Raw genomic sequence first — 21,300 nt, forward strand, 5'->3', positions numbered from 1 at the left:
GACATCTGGAGGACCAAGGAATTAACACCAACATAGCTGAAAAAAAAAATCAGATAAAAGAATTAAAAAAAATGAAGTAACCCTAAGAATCATGTGGGACTCTATCAAGAAGGATAACTTCCGGGTGATTGGAGTCCCAGAACAGGGAGGGAGGACAGAAAACACAGAGAAAATACTTGAAGAACTCCTGACAGAAAACTTCCCTGACATCATGAAAGACGAAAGGATATCTATCCAAGATGCTCATCGAACCCCATTTAAGATTGATCCAGAAGAAAAACACCAAGACATATTATCATCAAACTCGCCAAAACCAAAGATAAAGTAAAATTTTAAAAGCAGCCAGGGAGAAAAGAAAGATTTCCTTCAAGGGAGAATCAATAAGTTCAGACTACTCAGCAGAAACCATGCAGGCAAGAAGGGAATGGGACGACATATACAGAGCACTGAAGGAGAAAAACTGCCAGCCAAGGATCATATATCCAGCAAAACTCTCTCTGAAATATGAAGGCGAAATTAAGATATTTACAGATAAACACAAGTTCAGAGAATTTGCAAAAACCAAACCAAAGCTACAAGAAATACTAGAGGATATTGTTTGGTCAGAAAACCAATAATATCAGATACCAGCACAACACAAGGTCACAAAACAGAACATCCTGATATCTACTCAAATAGGGAAATCACAAAAACAAATTAAGATTAATTAAAATATATATGTGTATATATATATATAACAGGGAATCACGGAAGTCAATATGTAAAAGATCACAATAATCAAAAAGAGGGACTAAATACAGGAGGCATAGAACTGCCATATGGAGAGTGATACAAGGCGATATAGAACAATACAAGTTAGGTTTTTACTTGGAAAAATAGGGGTAAATAATAAGGTAACCACAAAGAGGTATAACAACTCCATAACTCAAGATAAAAGCCAAGAAAAACATAACAACTCAACAAACATAAAGTCAAACACTACGAAAATGAGGATCTCACAATTCACTAAGAAAAACGTCTCAGCACAAAAAAGTATGTGGAAAAATGAAATTGTCAACAACACACACAAAAAGGCATCAAAATGACAACACTAAACACTTATTTATCTATAATTATGCTGAATGTAAATGGACTAAATGCACCAATACAGAGACAGAGAGTCTTGAACTGGATAAAGAAACACGATCCGTCTATATGCTGCCTACAAGAGACACACCTTAGACTTAGAGACACAAACAAACTCAAACTCAAAGAATGGAAAAAAATATATCAAGCAAACAATAAGCAAAAAAGAAGAGGAGTAGCAATATTAATTTCTGACAAAATAGACTTTAGACTTAAATCCACCACAAAGGATAAAGAAGGACACTACATAATGATAAAAGGGACAATTGATCAGGAAGACATAACCATATTAAATATTTATGCACCCAATGACAGGGCTGCAAGATACATAAATCAAATTTTAACAGAATTGAAAAGTGAGATAGACACCTCCACAATTATAGTAGGAGACTTCAACACACCACTTTCGGAGAAGGACAGGACATCCAGTAAGAAGCTCGATAGAGACACGGAAGACCTAATTACAACAATCAACCAACTTGACCTCATTGACTTATACAGAACTCTCCACCCAACTGCTGCAGAGTATACTTTTTTTTCTAGTGCACATGGAACATTCTCTAGAATAGACCACATATTAGGTCATAAAACAAACCTTTGCAGAGTCCAAAACATCGAAATATTACAAAGCATCTTCTCAGACCACAAGGCAATAAAACTAGAGATCAATAACAGAAAAACTAGGGAAAAGAAATCAAATACTTGGAAAATGAACAATACCCTCCTGAAAAAAGACTGGGTTATAGAAGACATCAAGGAGGGAATAAGGAAATTCATAGAATGCAACAAGAATGAAAATACTGCCTATCAAAACCTCTGGGACACAGCAAAAGCAGTGCTCAGAGGCCAATTTATATCGATAAATGCACACATACAAAAAGAAGAAAGAGCCAAAATCAGAGAACTGTCCTGACAACTTGAACAAATAGAAAGTGAGCAACAAAAGAATCCATCAGGCACCAGAAGAAAACAAATAATAAAAATTAGAGCTGAACTAAATGAATTAGAGAACAGAAAAACAATTGAAAGAATTAACAAAGCCAAAAGCTGGTTCTTTGAAAAAATTAACAAAATTGATAAACCATTGGCTAGACTGACTAAAGAAATACAGGAAAGGAAACAAATAACCCGAATAAGAAATGAGAAGGACCACATCACAACAGAACCAACTGAAATTAAAAGAATCATATCAGATTATTACAAAAAAGTGTACTCTAACAAACTTGCAAACCTAGAAGAAATGGATGAATTCCTGGAAAAACACTACCTACCTAAACTAACACATTCAGAAGTAGAACAACTAAATAGACCCATAAAAACAAAAGAGATTGAAACGGTAATCAAAAAACTCCCAACAAAAAAAAGCCCTGGCCCGGACGGCTTCACTGCAGAGTTCTACCAAACTTTCAGAGAAGAGTTAACACCACTACTACTGAAGGTATTTCAAAGCGTAGAAAATGACGGAATACTATCCAACTCATTCTATGAAGCCACCATCTCCCTGATACCAAAACCAGGTAAAGACATTACAAAAAAAAGAAAATTACAGACCTATATCCCTCATGAACATAGATGCAAAAATCCTCAACAAAATTCTAGCCAATAGAATTCAACAACATATCAAAAAAATAATTCACCACGATCAAGTGGGGTTTATACCAGGTATGCAAGGCTGGTTTAATATCAGAAAAACCATTAATGTAATCCATCACATAAATAAAACAAAAGACAAAAACCACATGATCTTATCAATTGATGCAGAAAAGGCATTTGACAAAGTCCAACACCCATTTATGATAAAAACTCTCACCTAATAGGAATTGAACAGCCAATATCACTCTAAATGGAGAGAACCTGAAAGCATTTCCCCTGAGAACGGGAACCAGACAAGGATGCCCTTTATCACCGCTCTTATTCAACATCGTGCTAGAAGTTCTAGCCAGGGCAATTAGGCTAGACAAAGAAATAAAGGCATCCGGATTGGCAAGGAGGAAGTAAAATTATCTCTATTTGCAGATGACATGATCTTATACACAGAAAACCCTAAGGAATCCTCCAGAAAACTACTGAAACTAATAGAAGAGTTTGGCAGAGTCTCAGGTTATAAAATAAACATACAAAAATCACTTGGATTCCTCTACATCAACAAAAAGAACATCGAAGAGGAAATAACCAAATCAATACCATTCACAGTAGCCCCCAAGAAGATAAAATACTTAGGAATAAATCTTTCCAAGGATGTAAAAGACCTATACAAAGAAAACTACAAAGCTCTACTACAAGAAATTCAAAAGGACATACTTAAGTGGAAAAACATACCTTGCTCATGGATAGGAAGACTTAACATAGTAAAAATGTCTATTCTACCAAAAGCCATCTATACATATAACGCACTTCCGATCCAAATTCCAATGTCATTTTTTAAGGTGATAGAGAAACAAATCACCAGTTTCATATGGAAGAGAAAGAAGCCTCGGATAAGCAAAGCATTACTGAAAAAGAAGAAGAAAGTGGGAGGCCTCACTCTACCTGATTTCAGAGCCTATTATACAGCCACAGTAGTCAAAACAGCCTGGTACTGGTACAACAACAAGCACGTAGACCAATGGAACAGAATTGAGAACCCAGATATAAATCCATCCACGTATGAGCAGCTGATATTTGACAAAGGCCCAGTGTCAGTTAATTGGGGAAAAGATAGTCTTTTTAACAAATGGTGCTGGCATAACTGGATATCCATTTGCAAAAAAATGAAACAGGACCCATACCTCACACCATGCACAAAAACTAACTCCAAGTGGATCAAAGACCTAAACATAAAGACTAAAACGATAAAGATCATCGAAGAAAAAATAGGGACAACCCTAGGAGCCCTAATACAAGGCATAAACAGAATACAAAACATTACCAAAAATGACAAAGAGAAACCAGATAACTGGGAGCTCCTAAAAATCAAACACCTATGTTCATCTAAAGACTTCACCAAAAGAGTAAAAAGACCACCTACAGACTGGGAAAGAATTTTCAGCTATGACATCTCCAACCAGCGCCTGATCTCTAAAATCTACATGAATCTGTCAAAACTCAACCACAAAAAGACAAACAACCCAATCAAGAAGTGGGCAAAGGATATGAACACGCACTTCCCTAAAGAAGATATTCAGGCAGCTAACAGATACATGAGAAAATGCTCCCGATCATTAGCCATTAGAGAAATGCAAATTAAAACCACGATGAGATTCCATCTCACTCCAACAAGGCTGGCATTAACCCAAAAAACACAAAATAATAAATGTTGGAGAGGCTGCGGAGAGATTGGAACTCTTATTCACTGCCGGTGGGAATGTAAAATGGTACAACCACTTTGGGAATCTATGTGGCGTTATCTTAAAGAGTTAGAAATTGAACTACCATACAACCCAGAAATCCCACTCCTCAGAATATACCCTAGAGAAACAAGAGCCTTCACACAAACAGATATATGCACACCCATGTTTATTGCAGCTCTGTTTACAATAGCAAAAAGCTGGAAGCAACCAAGGTGTCCATCAACAGATGAATGGGTAAATAAATTGTGGTATATTCACACAATGGAATACTACTCATCGATAAAGAACAGTGACGAATCTGTGAAACATTTCATAACATGGAGGAACCTGGAAGGCATTATGCTGAGCGAAATTAGTCAGAGGCAAAAGGACCAATATTGTATAAGACCACTATTATAAGATCTTGAGAAATGGTATAAACTGAGAAGAACACATACTTTTGTGGTTAGGAAGGGAGGAGGGAGGGAGGGAGGGAGAGGGTTTTTTATTGATTAATTAGTAAATAAGAACTGCTTTAGGTGAAGGGAAGGACAACACTCAATACACGGAAGGTCAGCTCAATTGGACTGGACCAAAAGCAAAGAAGTTTCTGGGATAAACTGAATGCTTCAAAGGTTGGCGGAGCAAGGGCGGGGGTTTGGGGACCATGGTTTAAGGGGACTTCTAAGTCAATTGGCAAAATAATTCTATTATGAAAACATTCTGCATCCCACTTTGAAATGTGGCGTCTGGGGTCTTAAATGCTAACAAGCGGCCATCTAAGATGCATCCATTGGTCTCAACCCACCTGGAGCAAAGGAGAATGAAGAACACCAAGGTCACACAACAACTAAGAGCCCAAGAGACAGAAAGGGCCACATGAACCAGAGACCTACATCATCCTGAGACTAGAAGAACTAGTTGGTGCCCGGCCACAATCGATGACTGCCCTGACAGGGAGCACAGCAGAGAACCCCTGAGGGAGCAGGAGATCAGTGGGATGCAGACCCCAAATTCTCATAAAAAGACCATACTTAATGGTCTGACTGAGACTAGAGGAATCCCGGCGGCCATGGTCCCCAGACCTTCTGTTGGCACAGGACAGGAACCATCCCCGAAGACAACTGAACAGACATGAAAGGGACTGGACAGTGGGTGGGAGAGAGAGACTGATGAAGAGTGAGCTAATTATATCAGGTGGACACTTGAGATTGTGTTGGCAACTCTTGTCTGGAGGGGGGATGGGAGGATAGAGAGAGTGGGTAGCTGGCAAAATTGTCACGAAAGGAGAGACTGGAAGGGCTGACTCATTAGGGGGAGAGCAAGTGGGAGTACGGAGTAAGATGTATGTAAACTTATATGTGACAGACTGACTTGATTTGTAAACGTTCACTTGAAGCTCAATAAAAGTTAATAAAAAAAAAAAAAGAACATTTCAATATCTATCCTAAAGTACAATGCTGTCAGTGATAGGATAATATCCATATGCCTACAAGGAAGACCAGTTAATATGACTATTACTCAACTTTATGTACCAACCACTGAGGCCAGAGATGAAGGAATTGAAGATTTTTCCAACTTCTGCAGTCTGAAATTGATTGAACATGCAATCAGAATGCACTGGTAATTACTGGTGATTGGAATGTGAAAGTTGTAAACAAAGAAGAAGGATCGTTAGCTGGAAAATATGGCCTTGGTGATAGAAATAACGCCAAAGATCACATGATTAAATTTTGCAAGACCAACAACTTCTTCATTGCAAATACCTTTTTTCACCAACATAAATGGTGACTATACACATGGACCTCATCAGGTGGAATACATAGGAATCAAATTAACTACATCTGTGGAAAGAGACAATGGAAAACTCAATACCATCAGTCAAAAAACTGCCAGGGACAGACTGCAAATCAGACCATCAGTTACCCATACGCAAGATCAAGTTGAAACTGAAGAAAATTAGAACTAGTGCACAAAAGCCTTGAATATATTCCACCTGAATTTAGAGAACATATCAAGAATAGATTTGATGCATTGAACACTAATGACTGAACACCAGACGAATGTGGGATGACATCAAGGTCATCATACATGAAGGAAGCAAGAGGTCATTAAAAAGACGGGAGAGAGAGAAAATCCCTAAATGTATGTTAGAAGAGACTCTGAAACTTGCTGTTGAACATCGAGTAGCTAAAACAAAAGGAAAAAATGGTGAAGTAAAAGAGCTGAACAGAAGATTTCAAAGGGCAGCTCGAGAAGTCAAAGTAAAGTATTATGATGACATGTGCAAAGACCTGGAGATAGAAAACCAAAAGGGAAAAACACACTCGGCATTTCTCAAGGTGAAAGAACTAAAGAAAAAATTAAAGCCTTGAGTGGCAATATTGAAGGATTCTATGGGGGAAAAAAATTTTTTTTTTTTTTTATGGGGGAAAATAAATAAATGACACAAGAAGCATCAAAAGAGTACGGAAGAAATACACAGTTTCTATACTAAAAACAAGTGGCTGACATATGAACCCCCATCCCTGCAGCCCTAACCACCAAAGACACAGTCAAACTCCCCTCTTCCCCCCACCCACTCATCTGCCATCCTCCCCCTTGCTCACCCACCAATTGGTAGTGGCCATGGTGTGCCCATCTGCCCATCCCCAGCGTACCCCACCTCTCCAAGCAGTACAGAACTGCTTCAGCAACCCTGCCTACATGGCCCCACACCCCTGCTACCTGCCCCACCCCTCTGAGTAGCACAAAACCACTTCAGCAGCCCCACACTCACAACCCCACTGCCCAGTGCACTGCCCCTCCAAGAGGCACAGGACCACTTCAGGACCCCTATCTACCTGAGGCAAGTGGAAGAGAGTGCACTCTTGTACCCCTTCTTCTCCACCACACCCACCACATCCACCACTCCCCCCACCCAACAAGTTCCATCACCCACTCCCACACCACTGGACAAATGACAGATGGGGGTCAATGCGTGCCCAGCTTCTCCTTAGCTGTCCCACATGACCAGCCAACAGAGACCTGCATCCACACTACCAGCCACTGAGCTATCCACCTGGAGCAAGGTGGTAAGTGCTCCAGCACTTCCAGACTAGCAACCAGCATAGCACATCTGCCCCACCAGCCTGGATATATCAAAACAAAACAAAAAATCAGGATGCAAGCAAAGAAACATACAATCAATAAATAAATATAACACCTGAATGCCTCCGAGACAACAGACAAAATCAAATCACATAAAGCAACAGGACAAGATGCCTCAAAAGAGTGGGAAAAAATAAAGGGCCAGAAAACCTTCCTGAGGAACAAATGGTACCATTACCATTACATGACAAGGAATTCAAAAGACTATATATAAGATCCTGAAGAGATCAAGAAAAACACAGAGGAAAAAAAAAAAAAACAAGGAAAACACAAACAAAACTCTAGAAGAATTTAGGGAAACAATATAAGAGCCAAATGACAAACTAAATAGACAGTGAAACCATACAGAAAAGCAGCAAGTTGAAATCCAGAAAATTAACTATAAAATTTCAGAAATAGATAACTCAATGTAAGGACATAGGAACAGAATTGAATCAAGGAAGACAGAATCAGAGAAATAGAGGAATAATACCTAGATAATAATTTGTTTGAGGAACAATCAAGAAAACAAATGAAGAAAATGGTGAAAGCCTAAGAATTATGAAAGGCACCATCAAGAGAAATAATTTATGCATTGTTGGAACTCCAGAATAGGAGACCAAAACAAAAAAAAGAAAAAGGAGAGAATTTTTGAATATTTGCTGGCAGAAAACTTCCTTAATACTGGGACAGTTGATAAGATAACCATCCAAGAAGATAAACAAACCCCATACAAGATAGATCCCAAAAGAAAGTCACCAAGACATATCACAACAAACTTTCCAAAACCAAAGACAAAGAAAGAATCCTGAGAGCAGCTAAGGAAAAACTAATTCTCACCTACAAAGGGCAACAAATAAGAAAACTACTAAACACTACTACAAGAAACCAAGAGGACCTACATAAATGGAAAAACATTGATAGTACCCAAAGTGATCTACAAATATAATGCAATTCCAATCCAAATTCCAATAACATTCTTTAATGAGATAAAAAACTAATCACCAACTTTACAAGAGTCCCCAGATGAACAAAGCATTATTGAAGTCCATTAAATAGGGAAGGAAAAGTTTCTTTAACAAATGATGGTGGGAAAACTGGATGTCCATCTACAGAAAAATGAAATAGGATCCATACTTCACACCATACACAAAAATGAACTCAAAATGAATCAAAGCCTTAAATGTAAAACCTAAAACTATAAAGATCATGGAAGAAAAAATAGGAACAATACTAGGGACCCTAATATATGGCATAAATAAAATATCAAACATAACTAAAAATGCACAGATAGCAGAAGATAAACAAGATAACTGGGACCTCCTAAAAACTAAACACTTAAGCTTTTCAAAAGACTTCTCCAAAAGAGTAAAAAGAGAACCTAAAGACTGGGAAAATATTTTCGGTATGACATATCAGACAAGGGTCTAATCTCTAAAATTCATGGAAAACTTCAATACCTCAACAACAACAACAAAACCCAATTAAAAATGAGCAAAGGACATGAACAGACACTTCACCAAAGAAGAAGTTCAGGCAACTAGCAAACACATGAAAAGACGCTCACAATCATTAGCCATTAAAACCAAAAAAAAAAAAAAAAAAATACCAAATCCGTTACTGCCAAATAAATTCCGACTCATAGTGATCCTACAGGACAGAGTAGAACTGCCCTGTAGGCTTTCAGAGGAGCAGCTGTTGGCTTCAAACTACCCATCATTTGGTTAGCAGCTGAATCCTTAACCATTGTGCCACCAGAGCTCCCTAGAAACCATTAAACAGGTGTAGATGAAGATTACATGAGATACCACTTTAACCTGGCAAGAATGGCACTGATGCAAAAATTAGAAAACAACAAATTCTGGTGAGGTCATGGGGAGATTGGAGCTCTTATACACTACTGGTGGGAATGTAAAATGGTACAACCACTATAGAAAACAATACGATGCTTCCTTAAAAAGCTAGAAATAGAAATGCCATATGATGCAGTAATCCCACTCCTAGGTATATATCCCAGAGAAATAAGAGCCATGACAAGAATAGACATAGGTACACCTGTGTTCAATGAAGCATTATTTACAACAGAAAAAGATGCAAACAACCTAAACAAAAAGATAGAAACAACAATCAACAGATGAATAGATTAAAAAAAAGATTGTGGTACATACGCACATTGGAACACTATGTAATCATAAAGAATAATGACAAATCTGTGAAACATCTCACGACATGGGTTAATCTGGAGGACATTTGGCTGAGTGAAATAAGTCAGTCACAAAAGGACAATATTGGATGCATAGCCAACGTGGTACTATAGACAGAACCACAATGCCATTTCCCTGCACCAAACATCTGAAAAATTAAGTAAAACAGATAGAAACGTCAATCTTGGAACCCTAAGTACCAAATAAAGGAATAAAGAACTCTATCAAGCATGGAATAAGAAACTAACAGAGACAGAACAAAGAGAGCTATGGAGTGGAGGTCCCATAATGGCTAAGGTAGCCAAACTCACCATCTTGGGCTTTAGCCACCAAAGAACTCAGACAGAAAGTATGGGAAAGCAACTTCACAAAGTTCCCAGCAGGAGACAGAGCACCCGGTAACCAGGGATATGCGTTTTTCCACCCCACAACCTTCTTCCTTGTACAAGACCTCCCCTGCTTGCCAATGGGCCATGGTTGCTCGGCTGGAGAGATACCAGCTCACTGCCACCAGGATTTGCCATCTAGGGCTACAGCTGCTAAAGAACTCCGGACAGGGAGTGGAGGAAGGCAAGTTCCGGGAGCACCCAGCAGTAGACAGAGCACCCAGTAACTAGGGATACAAGCTTTTCCACCCCCCATCCTTCTTACCAACGGGCTTTCCAACGGGCTACATTTGGTCGGCCAGAGAGACACTAGCTCACTGCCGCTGGGGTCCACCCTTCCCCCATCTTTAGCCCCATTTTTTTGTTTGCTTGTGTTTTTTCTTTGTATTGTTGTTTGTTTGTTTACATTTTTGTGGCTTTTTGTCATTGTTGCTTCTCTAGCCCCATGTGCCATCCTCTCCACTTCTTGAGAGGCTGTGATTGTTTGGTTTGGTTGCTTTGTTCTTTTTCTTTTTTTTTTTGTGGCTTGTTTCTTTTTTGTTTGTTTCGAGATTTTTTTGGGGGGGGACTTTCTGTTGCTTTTCTCTCTCTCCTGTCCTTTCTTCTCTTTCTCCCACCCAGCTAGCCCATGTGCCATCCCCTCCTCTTCTTGATGAGCTGTGACTTCTTGGTTTGTTTGCTTTGTTCTTTTTTTGTTTGTTTTTTTTTCTGTTGTTGTTTGTTTTATATATATGTATATATATGTATTTGGCCTTCTGTGTTGGTTCTCTCTCTTTCCCTTCCTTTCTTTCCTTTCTCCCAACCAGCTAGCTCCATGTGCGATCCCCTCCCCTTCTTTACAGGTGTGGTTTTTTGGCTTGTGTGCATTGTTCTTTTTTTTCAGTTACTTTTCTCTCTCCTTTCCTTCCTTTCATTTCTCCCACCCATTCAGCCTTGTGCACTATCCCCACCCCTTCTGGAGGGGCCATGCTGCACAGCTCAGTTGGGGAGTTACCAACCAGCTCCCTCAGGGCCATTATATTTATTGTTTGTTGGTTGGTCTTTTTTTACTTTTTTTTTTTCTTGTTTAGTTATTGTTCCTCCTCTCTCTATCTTCATTTCCTTTCTCCCATCCACCCAGCCCTGTTTGCCACCTCCAATTTTTTGGCAGACTGTGAAAATGTGCTGTAATGCTTGGCTGGAGAGCCTCTGGCACATGACCTCCCTGGGTCTGAACCAACCTCACAGGCCAGCTCTTCAGAGCTATGTTGTTGTTGTCGTTAGGTGCCGTCGAGTTGGTTCCAGCTCATAGTGACCCTATGCACAACAGAACGAAACACTGCCCGGTCCTGCACCATCTTTACAATCGTTGTTATGCTTGACTCCATTGTTGCTGCCACCGTGTCAATCCACCTCGTTGCGGATCTTCCTTTTTTCCGCTGATCCTGGACTTTGCCTAGCATGATGTCCTTCTCCAGGGACTGATCCCTCCTGACAACATGCCCAAAGTATGTAACATGCAGTCTCACTATCCTTGCTTCTAAGGAGCATTCTGGTTGTACTTCTTCCAAGACAGATTTATTCATTCTTCTGGCAGTCCGTGGTATATTCAATATTCTTCACCAACACCACAATTCAAAGGCATCAATTCTTCTTTGGTCTTTCTTATTCATTGTTCAGTTTTCACATGCATATGATGCCATTGAAAATACCATGGCTTGGGTCAGGTGCACCTTAGTCTTTAAGGTGACATCTTTGCTCTTGAACACTTTAAAGAGGTCTTTTGCAGCACATTTACCCAATGCAATGCATCTTTTGATTTCTTGGCTGCTGCTTCCATGGCTGTTGATTGTGGATCCAAGTAAAATGAAATCCTTGACAACTTCAATCTTTTCTCTGTTTATTATGATGTTGCTCATTGGTCCAGTTGTGAGGATTTTTGTTTTCTTTATGTTGAGGTGCAATCCATACCGAAGGCTGTGATCTTTGATCTTCATCAGTGAGTGTTTCAAGTCCTCTTCACTTTCAGCAAGCAAGGCTGTGTCATCTGCATAACGCAGGTTGTTAATGAGTCTTCCTCCAATCTTGATGCCCCGTTCTTCATATAGTCCAGCTTCTCATATTATTTGCTCAGCATACAGATTGAATAAAATTGAAAGAATACAACCCTGACGCACACCTTTCCTTACTTTAAACCAATCAGTATCCCCTTGTTCTGTCCAAACAACTGCCTCTTGATCTATGTAAAGGTTTCTCATGAGCACAATTAAGTGTTCTGGAATTCCCATTCTTTGCAATGTTACCCATAATTTGTTATGATCCACACAGTCGAATGCCTTTGCATAGTCAATAAAACACAGATAAACATCCTTCTGGTATTCTCTGCTTTCAGCCAGGATCCATCTGACATCAGCAATGATATCCCTGGTTCCACACTCTCTTCTGAAACTGGCCTGAATTTCTGGCAGTTCCCTATCGATATACTGCTGCAGCCCTTTTTGAATGATATTCAGCAAAATTTTGCTTGCATGTGATATTAATGATATTGTACTATAATTTCCACATTCATTTGGATCACCTTTCTTGGGAATAGCCATAAATGTGGATCTCTTCCAGTCAGTTGGCCAGGAAGCTGTCTTCCATATTTCTTGGCATAGACGAGGGAGCACTTCCAGTGCTGCATCCATTTGTTGAAACATCTCAATTGATAGTCCATCAATTCCTAGAACCTTGTTTTTTGCAAATGCCTTCAGAGCAGCTTGGACTTCTTCCTTCAGTACCATTGGTTCCTGATCATATGCTACCTCTTGAAATGGTTGAACATCGACTAATTCTTTTTGGTATAATGACTCTGTATATTCCTTCCATCTTCTTTTGATGCTTCCTGCGTCATTTAATATTTTCCCCATAGAATCCTTCACTATTGCAACTCGAGGCTTGAATTTTTTCTTCAGTTCTTTAAGCTTGAGAAACACCGAGCGTGTTCTTCCCTTTGGGTTTTCCATTTCCAGCTCTTTGCACATGTCATTATAATATTTAACTTTGTCTTCTTGAGCTGCCCTTTGAAATCTTCTGAACAGAAGAATTCAGAGCTATGTTTTATATTTTTCTCTATCTTTCCCCCTCTCCTTTTCCTTCTCCCTCACACCTAGGCCCTTTGCTTCTTCTAATCCTTCCTGATGGGCATGCCATGCCACCCAGCAAGAGAGACATCAGCTTGCTGCAACCCCAATTCTGCTACATGCCCAACAGCCAGCACACCCACCACCATACTTTTGTTGTTGTTGTTTTTATTTTTTTTATTTGATTGTTGGCTTTTCCCCTCTATTTCCCCTATTTCCTTTCTGCTGTCCACCTAGTCCTGTGCACCACCCATGCTGCTTCTTGACAGGCTAAGCCACACCACTCAGCTAAAGAGTCATTAACACACAACCTCGCCAGGTCTGCCCCACCTCGACCTGCTGAATCCTAGTGTACTACCATTTTATTTGTTTTTTTATTATTATTTTTGTTTCATTTTTGCCTTTGTTTCTCACTCCTTCTCTTCTTTCACCCGCCACTGAGCTCTGTACATCACATACTCTCCTTTCCCTCCTACTTATCTGTACTGTGCGCCAAGGGCCATGGCCCCAAGTGGGACCAGTGCGGTCCCCTGGACCCTGCCCTGCACTGCCTCCCAGCCCCACCCTGTCACCCCCAGTTTGTACCACAAACTACCCATCCCTACCTCTCTGCCCCTGCTGGACCCACCCTGCTGCATATAGCTGAGTGACTGGCCCTACCCAGTTGAACAAGGTGATGTGAAGAATCATGCCCACAGGAGAGCAAGCAACAAAACATACCAAGCCCACCTGCCTGGACATAACCAAATAAAACAAAAAGCAGGATGAAACAACCAAATCTACAATCCATAAAAAAATCCATAGATGAAGAAAATAATTCCTCAATGTCATGGAGACAGCAGACAGTATCAAAACATATTAAAAAAAAAAAAAAGAGAGAGAGAGGATGGCTCCAGAAAGCAACTGAAAGAAAACACCAGATGACCTTCTGCTAGAGGAAAAGGCATTGGAACTAACTGATAGGGAATTCAGAACTCTAGTATTCAGGGTTCTCCAACAGATGAGGGAAAATGTAGACAAGGATAAGGAAAAAATAGACAAAATCATGGAAAATACAGAAAAAAATCATGAAAAAAACAGACAAAACAATGGAAGAAATCAGGAAAATAAAACAGGAAAAAAATGTCAAAACAGAAAAACAACTAGAAATCAGACAAAAACAGCAATTAGAAATTCAAAAAACAAACAACAAGATTTCAGAAATGGACAGTGCAATACAAGGTTTTAGGAGGAAATCTGAAACAATGGAATACAGAATCAGGAAAACTGAAGACAAATCCATGGATGTCACTGTGTTTGAGGAAAAATTAGAGAAAAGAGTGAAGAAAAATAAAGAAACCCTGAGAATGATGTGGAATACAGTCAAAAGCAAAAATTTGCATGTGATTGGAAGTCCAGAACAGGGGGAGAAAACTGAAAACACAGAGAGTATCACTGAAGATTTGCTGACAGAAAACTTCCCTAAAATCATGAAAGATGAAAAGCTTACTATCCAAGAAGCTCAACAAACCCAATATAGAATAGACCCCAAAAGAAAAACACCAAGACATATCATAATCCCACTTGCTAAAACCAAAGACAAAGAAAGAATCCTGAAAGCAACTTGAGAAAAATGAAAAGTCACATACAAAGGGGAAGCAATAGGACTAAGGTCTGGTTACTCAGCAGAAACCATGCAGGCAAGAAGGCAATGGAATGACATATACAAAATCTTGAAAGAAAAAAAGCTGCCAACTGAGAATAATATATTCTGCAAAACTCTCACTCAGATATGATAGCAAAAATAGGACATTTCCAGGTAAACAGAAATAAAGGTAATACATAAAACCAAACTTACAAGAATTATTAAAGGGAGTCCTTCAGTTAGAGAACAAACAACATTAGACAATAACCTGGATCTAGCACATAAGGGAGCATCAGCCAGATACCAACCTAGATAATGAACTCTCATGGTTAAAACAAAACCAAAAAACTTACAACAGGGAACCAGAGACATCAGTGTGTAAATCACAACAATATCAGAACAATAATAGAGGGAATAAACGGTAGAAGTATAGAGCCTTCAAATGGAGAGGAAGTCAAGGCATTATCAAGTAATAAAAGACTGGTTTAAACTTAGGAAGATAGGAGTAATTTTCAAGGTAAACACAAAGAAAGTTAACAAACCTACTCATCAAAATAAAGAAGAAAAACATAAAGCCTCAGTAAACACAAAATCTACAAAAAACAAAAGAAATAAAAAAAAATACACAAAAGGAATTCAGAACAGTAAGAGGAACAAAGAAAACTTCAGTACCACAAAAAGGACTGCAAAATGATGTCAATAAACTCACACCTATCAATAATCACACTGGATGTAAATGGCTTAAAGGCACCCATAAAGAGACAGAGAGTGACAGAGTAGATTAAAAAACAGGACCCATCAATATGCTGAATACAAAAGACACACCTCAGAAAAAGCCTTTTTTTTTTAATCAAAGGATAGAAAAAATATATCAAACCAACAGCAACCTAAACCGATCAAGAGTGGTGATACCAATCTCAGATAAAATAGACTTTAAGACAAAATCCACCAAAAAAGACAAAGAAGGGCATTATATAATGATTAAAGGGACAGTCCACCATGAAGACATAACCATAATAAATATCTACGCACCCAATGACAGGGGCTCCAAAATACATAAAACAAACTCTAACAGCACTGAAAAGAGAAATTGATAGTTCCACAATAATAGTAGGAGACTTCAACACACCACTCTCAGTAAAGGACAGAACATCTAGAAAGAAACTTAACAAAGATATGGAAGCTCTCAAGGCCGCAATCAACCAACTTGACCTCATAGACATATATAGAACAATCCACCCAACAGCAGCAAAGTACCCATTCTTTTCCAACACACATGGAACATTCTCCAGAATAGACCACATCTTAGGCCACAAAGCAACCCTCGGCATAATCCAAAACATTGAAATAACACAAAGTATCTTCTCTGATCACAACACCATCAAAGTAGAAATTAATAACAGGAAGAGGAAGGGAAAAAAAATCAAATACATGGAAACTGAATAACACCCTGCTTAAGAACCACTTAGTAATAGAGGAAATCAAAGATGGAATAAAAAAAATTCCTAGAATCAAATGATAATGAAAACACATCATACCAAAATCTTTGGGACAGAGCAAAGGCAGTCCCCAGAGGTCAACTTAAAATAATAGATGCCACATAAAAAAGATGAAAGGGACAAAATCAAAACATTAGCTATACAACTCAAACAAATAGAAAGGGAACAGCAAAAGAACCCCACAGTCACCAGAAGAAAGACAATAATAAAGATCAGACAGAAATAAATGAAATAGAGAATAGAAAAACAATAGAAAGAATCAGCAAGACCAAAAGTTGGTTCTTTGAAAGAACTGACAAAATTAACAAAGTATTGGCCAAATTGACAAAAACAGGAGAGGATGCAAATAACCCAAATAAGAAATGAAATGGATGTCTTAGTCATCTAGTGCTGCTATAACAGAAATACCACAAGTGGATGCCTTTAACAAAGAGAAATTTATTCTCTCACAGTCTTTTTTTTTTTCTGGTAATCTACAAGCCCAAAATTCAGGGTGTCAGTTTCAGAGGAAGGCTTTCTCTGTCGGCTCTGGACAAAGGTTCTTGTCATCAGTCTTCCCTTGGTCTGGGAGTATCTCAGTGCAGGAACCTCAGGTCCAAGGGACGCGCTCTGCTCCTGGCACTGTTTTCTCGGTGGTATGAGGTCCCCCGTCTCTCTGCTCACTTTTGTCTTTTATATGTGAAGAGATTGCCACAAGACACAATCCAACCTTTAGATTGAGTCCTGCCTCACTAACACAACTGCTGACCGTCCTCCTTCATTAACATCATAGAGGCAGGATTTACAATATATAGGAAAATCACACAATACTGGGAATCATGGCCCAGACAAATTGATACACACATTTTTGGGGGGATGTAATTCAATTCATGACAGGGGACATTAAAACAGGCCCAAGTGAAATAAAAAGGATCATAACAGAGTACTATGCTCCAACGAACTTGAAAACATAGAGGAAATGGACAAATTTCTAGAAACACATTTCCGACCCAAACTAACACAATCTGATGTTGAAAATCTGAACAGAACCATAACAAGAGAAGTGATTGAAAAGGTAATGAAAAGACCCGCAACAACAACAAAAAGACCTGGCCCAGATGGCTTCTCTGGAGCCTTCTACCAAACATTCAGAGAAGAGCTTATACCAGTACTACTCAAAATATTTCAGAACATAGAAAAGGAAACGATACTCCCAAATTCATTCTATGAAGCCAGCATAACCTTGATACCAAAACCAGGCAAAGACACCACAAAAAAAGAAAATTAGAGACCAATACCTCTCATAAATATAGATGCAAAAATTCTCAACATGATTCTAGCCAATATAATTCAGCATCATATCAAAAAAATAATACAACCAAGTGGGATTCATACCAGGTATGAAAGGGTGATTTAACATTAGAAAATCAGTCAACGTAATTCACCACACAAATAAAATATAAGAATCACATGACCATCTTAATTGACAGAGAAAAAGCATTCCTGATAAAAAGTTTTAATAAAATAGGTATAGAAGGGAAATTCCTCAACATAATAAAGGGCATCTGTGATGGTTAAGATTGTGTGCCAGCTGGGCCATGGTTCTCAGTGTTTTGGCAATCATATAATGTTGTGACCACCTCCCTGTTGGGATTTGATAGCTGATCACCCCCATGATGGAATCTGCTGTGAGTAGCCAATCAATTGAAAGGGAGTTCACGTGGGTGTGTGGCCTGCATCCAAATATAAGTGGACATTCTGGCTTTTGCCTGCTCTGGATCCTGCCGCTGGCTCCTGCTCATCTGACCTCTGGTTCTTGGGACTTGAGCTAGCAGCTTACCTGCCAATTTTAGGTTCTCCAGCTCCTGCAGCTATGTGAATCAGGAGAAGCCTTGCAGTCTTGCCCTGCTCTCCAACTTGCTGATCTTTAGGTTTGACAGCCCTTGCGGCTACAAGAGTCAGGAGAAGCCTCTATCCTGATCCACTGACTTGGAATGTTCTAGCCTCTACAACCACATGAGCCATTTCCTTGATGCAAATCTCTCTCTATATATATATTTATACACTTTACTGGTTTTGCTTCTTTACAGAACCCAACCTAAAACAGCATCTATACAAAACCAATAGCTAATATCATTTTTAATGGAGAGGGACTGAAATCATTCCCCTTGAGAATAGGAACAAGACAATGATGTCCTTTATCACCACTCCTATTTAACATTGGGCTGGAAGTCCTAGCTGGAGCAATACGGCAAGAACAAGAAATAAAGGGCATCCAAATTGGTAAGGAAGAAGTAAAACCGTCCCTATTTGCAAATGATGATACCATACATAGAAAACTCAAAAAACTCCACTAGAAAACTACTGGAACTAATAGATTCAACAGAATAGCAGGATACAATATAAACATACAAAAGTCAGATGGATTCCTATACACCAATAAAGAGAGCAATGAAAAGGAAATCAGGAAAGCAACACCATTTATAATAGCCCCTTAAAAAAACAAAATACTTAGGAATAAATGTAACCAGAGATATAAAAGACCTATACAAAGAGAATTACAAAATACTACTGCAAGAAACCAAAAGAGATCTACATACATGGAAAAACATACCATGCTCACGGATAGGTAGATTCAACTTTGTGAAAATATCAATTCCACCCAAAGCAATCTACAAATACAATGCAATCCCAATCCAAATACCAACAGAATTCTTTAAAAACATGGAAAAACTAATCATTAACTTTACATGGAGAGGAAAGAGTCCCCAGTTAAGTAAAGCACTACTAAAGAAGAATAAAGTAGGAGGACTTGCACTACCTGACCTCAGAACCTACTATACATCTACAATAGTCAAAACAGCCTAGCACTGGTACAACTATAGACACATTGACCGATGGAACAGAACTGAGAACCCAAATGTACACCCATCCACCTACCATCATCTCATCTTCTACAAGCGTCCAAAGTCCATCAAATGGGGAAAAGATGATCTTTTTTAACAAATGGTACTTGCAAAACTGGATGTCCATCTGCAAAAAAATGAAACAGGACCCATATCTCGTACCATACACAAAAACTAATTCAAAATGGATCGAAGACCTAAATATAAAACCAAAAACTATAAAGATCATAGAAGAAAAAACAGGTTAACACTAGAGGACATAATACACTGCATAAACAGGATACAAACTGTAACTAACAATGCACAAAAACCAAAAGATAAGCTAGATAATTGTGGTCTTCTAAAAATTAAACACGCTCATCAGAAGAGTTCAGCAAAGAGTAAAATCAGAACCTAAAGACTGGAGAAAAAATTTGGCTTTGATAAACCCATCAAAGGCCTAATCTCTAAAATCTACAAGAAAATCTAACACTTCAACAGCAAGAAGACATATAATCCAATTTAAAAATGAGCAAAGAATATTGTCTTAGTCATCTAGTGCTTACTATAACAGAAATACCACAAATGGATGGCTTTAACGAAGAGAAATTTATTTTCTCACAGTCTAATAGGCTAAAAGTGCAAATTCAGGACACCAGCCCCATGGGAAAGTTTTCTCTCTCTTTTGACTCTGGGGGAATGTCCTCATCAATCTTTCCCTAGGAGCTTCTGCTCACTGGAACCCGGTGTCAAAGGACACGCTCTGCTCCTGATGCTTCTTTCTTGATGGTATGAGGTCCCCAACTCTCTGCTTGCTTCCCTTTCCTTTTATCTCTTGTAAAATAAAAGGTGGCGCACGCCTCACCTCAGGGAAGCTCCTTTTACATTGGATCAGGGATGTGACCTGAGCAAGGGTGTTACATCGCACCCTAATATTCTTTAACCACAGGCAGAAATTATGATGTACAACACATAGGAAAATCACAAAATGGAGGACAACCACACAATACTGGGAATCATGGCCTAACCAAATTGACACATATTTAGAGGGGGCACAATTCAATCCATGATAGATATGAACAGACACTTCACCAAAGACATTCAAATGGTTATCAGATACACAAGGAAATGCTCACAATCAATAGGCATCAAAGAGATGCAAATCAAAAGCTCAATGAGATACCATCTCACCCTGGCATTACTGGCACAAATTAAATAATAATAATAACAAATGTTGGAGAGGCTGTGGGGAGATTGGAACTCTTATGTACTGCTGGTGCTAACCCAAAACGGTGCTACCATTTTCGAAAGGGATATGGCTTTTCCTTAGAAAGCTAGAAATAGAAATACCATATGATCCAGCAATCCCACTCCTAGAAACATATCCTAGAGAAATAGGAGTTGCACACCCATGTTCATTGCAGCATTGTTCACAGCAGCAAAAAAATGGAAACAACCTAGGTGCCCATCAACAGATGAATGAATAAACAACTATGGTACATAAACACAATGGAATACTACCCAAAGATAAAGAACAATGATGAATCTGCAAAGCATCTCATAGCATGGTTGAATCTGGAGGGCATTATGCTGAGGGAAATAAGTCAAACACAAAAGGACAAATATTGTGTGAGACCACTACTATAAAAGCTCATTAAAAGGTTTACACTCACACACAAAAAAAATCTTTAATGGTTATGAGGGAGGGGAGGAGTGGGAGGGAAAAACACTAAATCGATAATAGATAAGTGGCAACTTTGGTGAAGGGTAAGACAGTACACAATACTGGGGAAGCCAGGACAACTTGACCAGGGCAAGGTCGTGGAAGCTCCATAGACACAGCCAAACTCCCTGAGGGACCAAATTACTGGGCTGAAGGCTGTGGGGACCGTGGTCTTGGGGAACATCTAGCTCAATTGGCATAACGTAGCTTATAAAGAAAATGTTCTACATTCTCCTTTGGTGGGTAGCATCTGGAGTCTTAAAAGCTTGTGAGCGACCATCTAAGATACTCCACTGGTTTCACCCCGTCTGGAGCAAGGGAGAAAGAAGAAAACCAA

Source organism: Elephas maximus, chromosome 2 (assembly GCF_024166365.1).
Source record: "Elephas maximus indicus isolate mEleMax1 chromosome 2, mEleMax1 primary haplotype, whole genome shotgun sequence".
NCBI lineage: Eukaryota > Metazoa > Chordata > Mammalia > Proboscidea > Elephantidae > Elephas > Elephas maximus.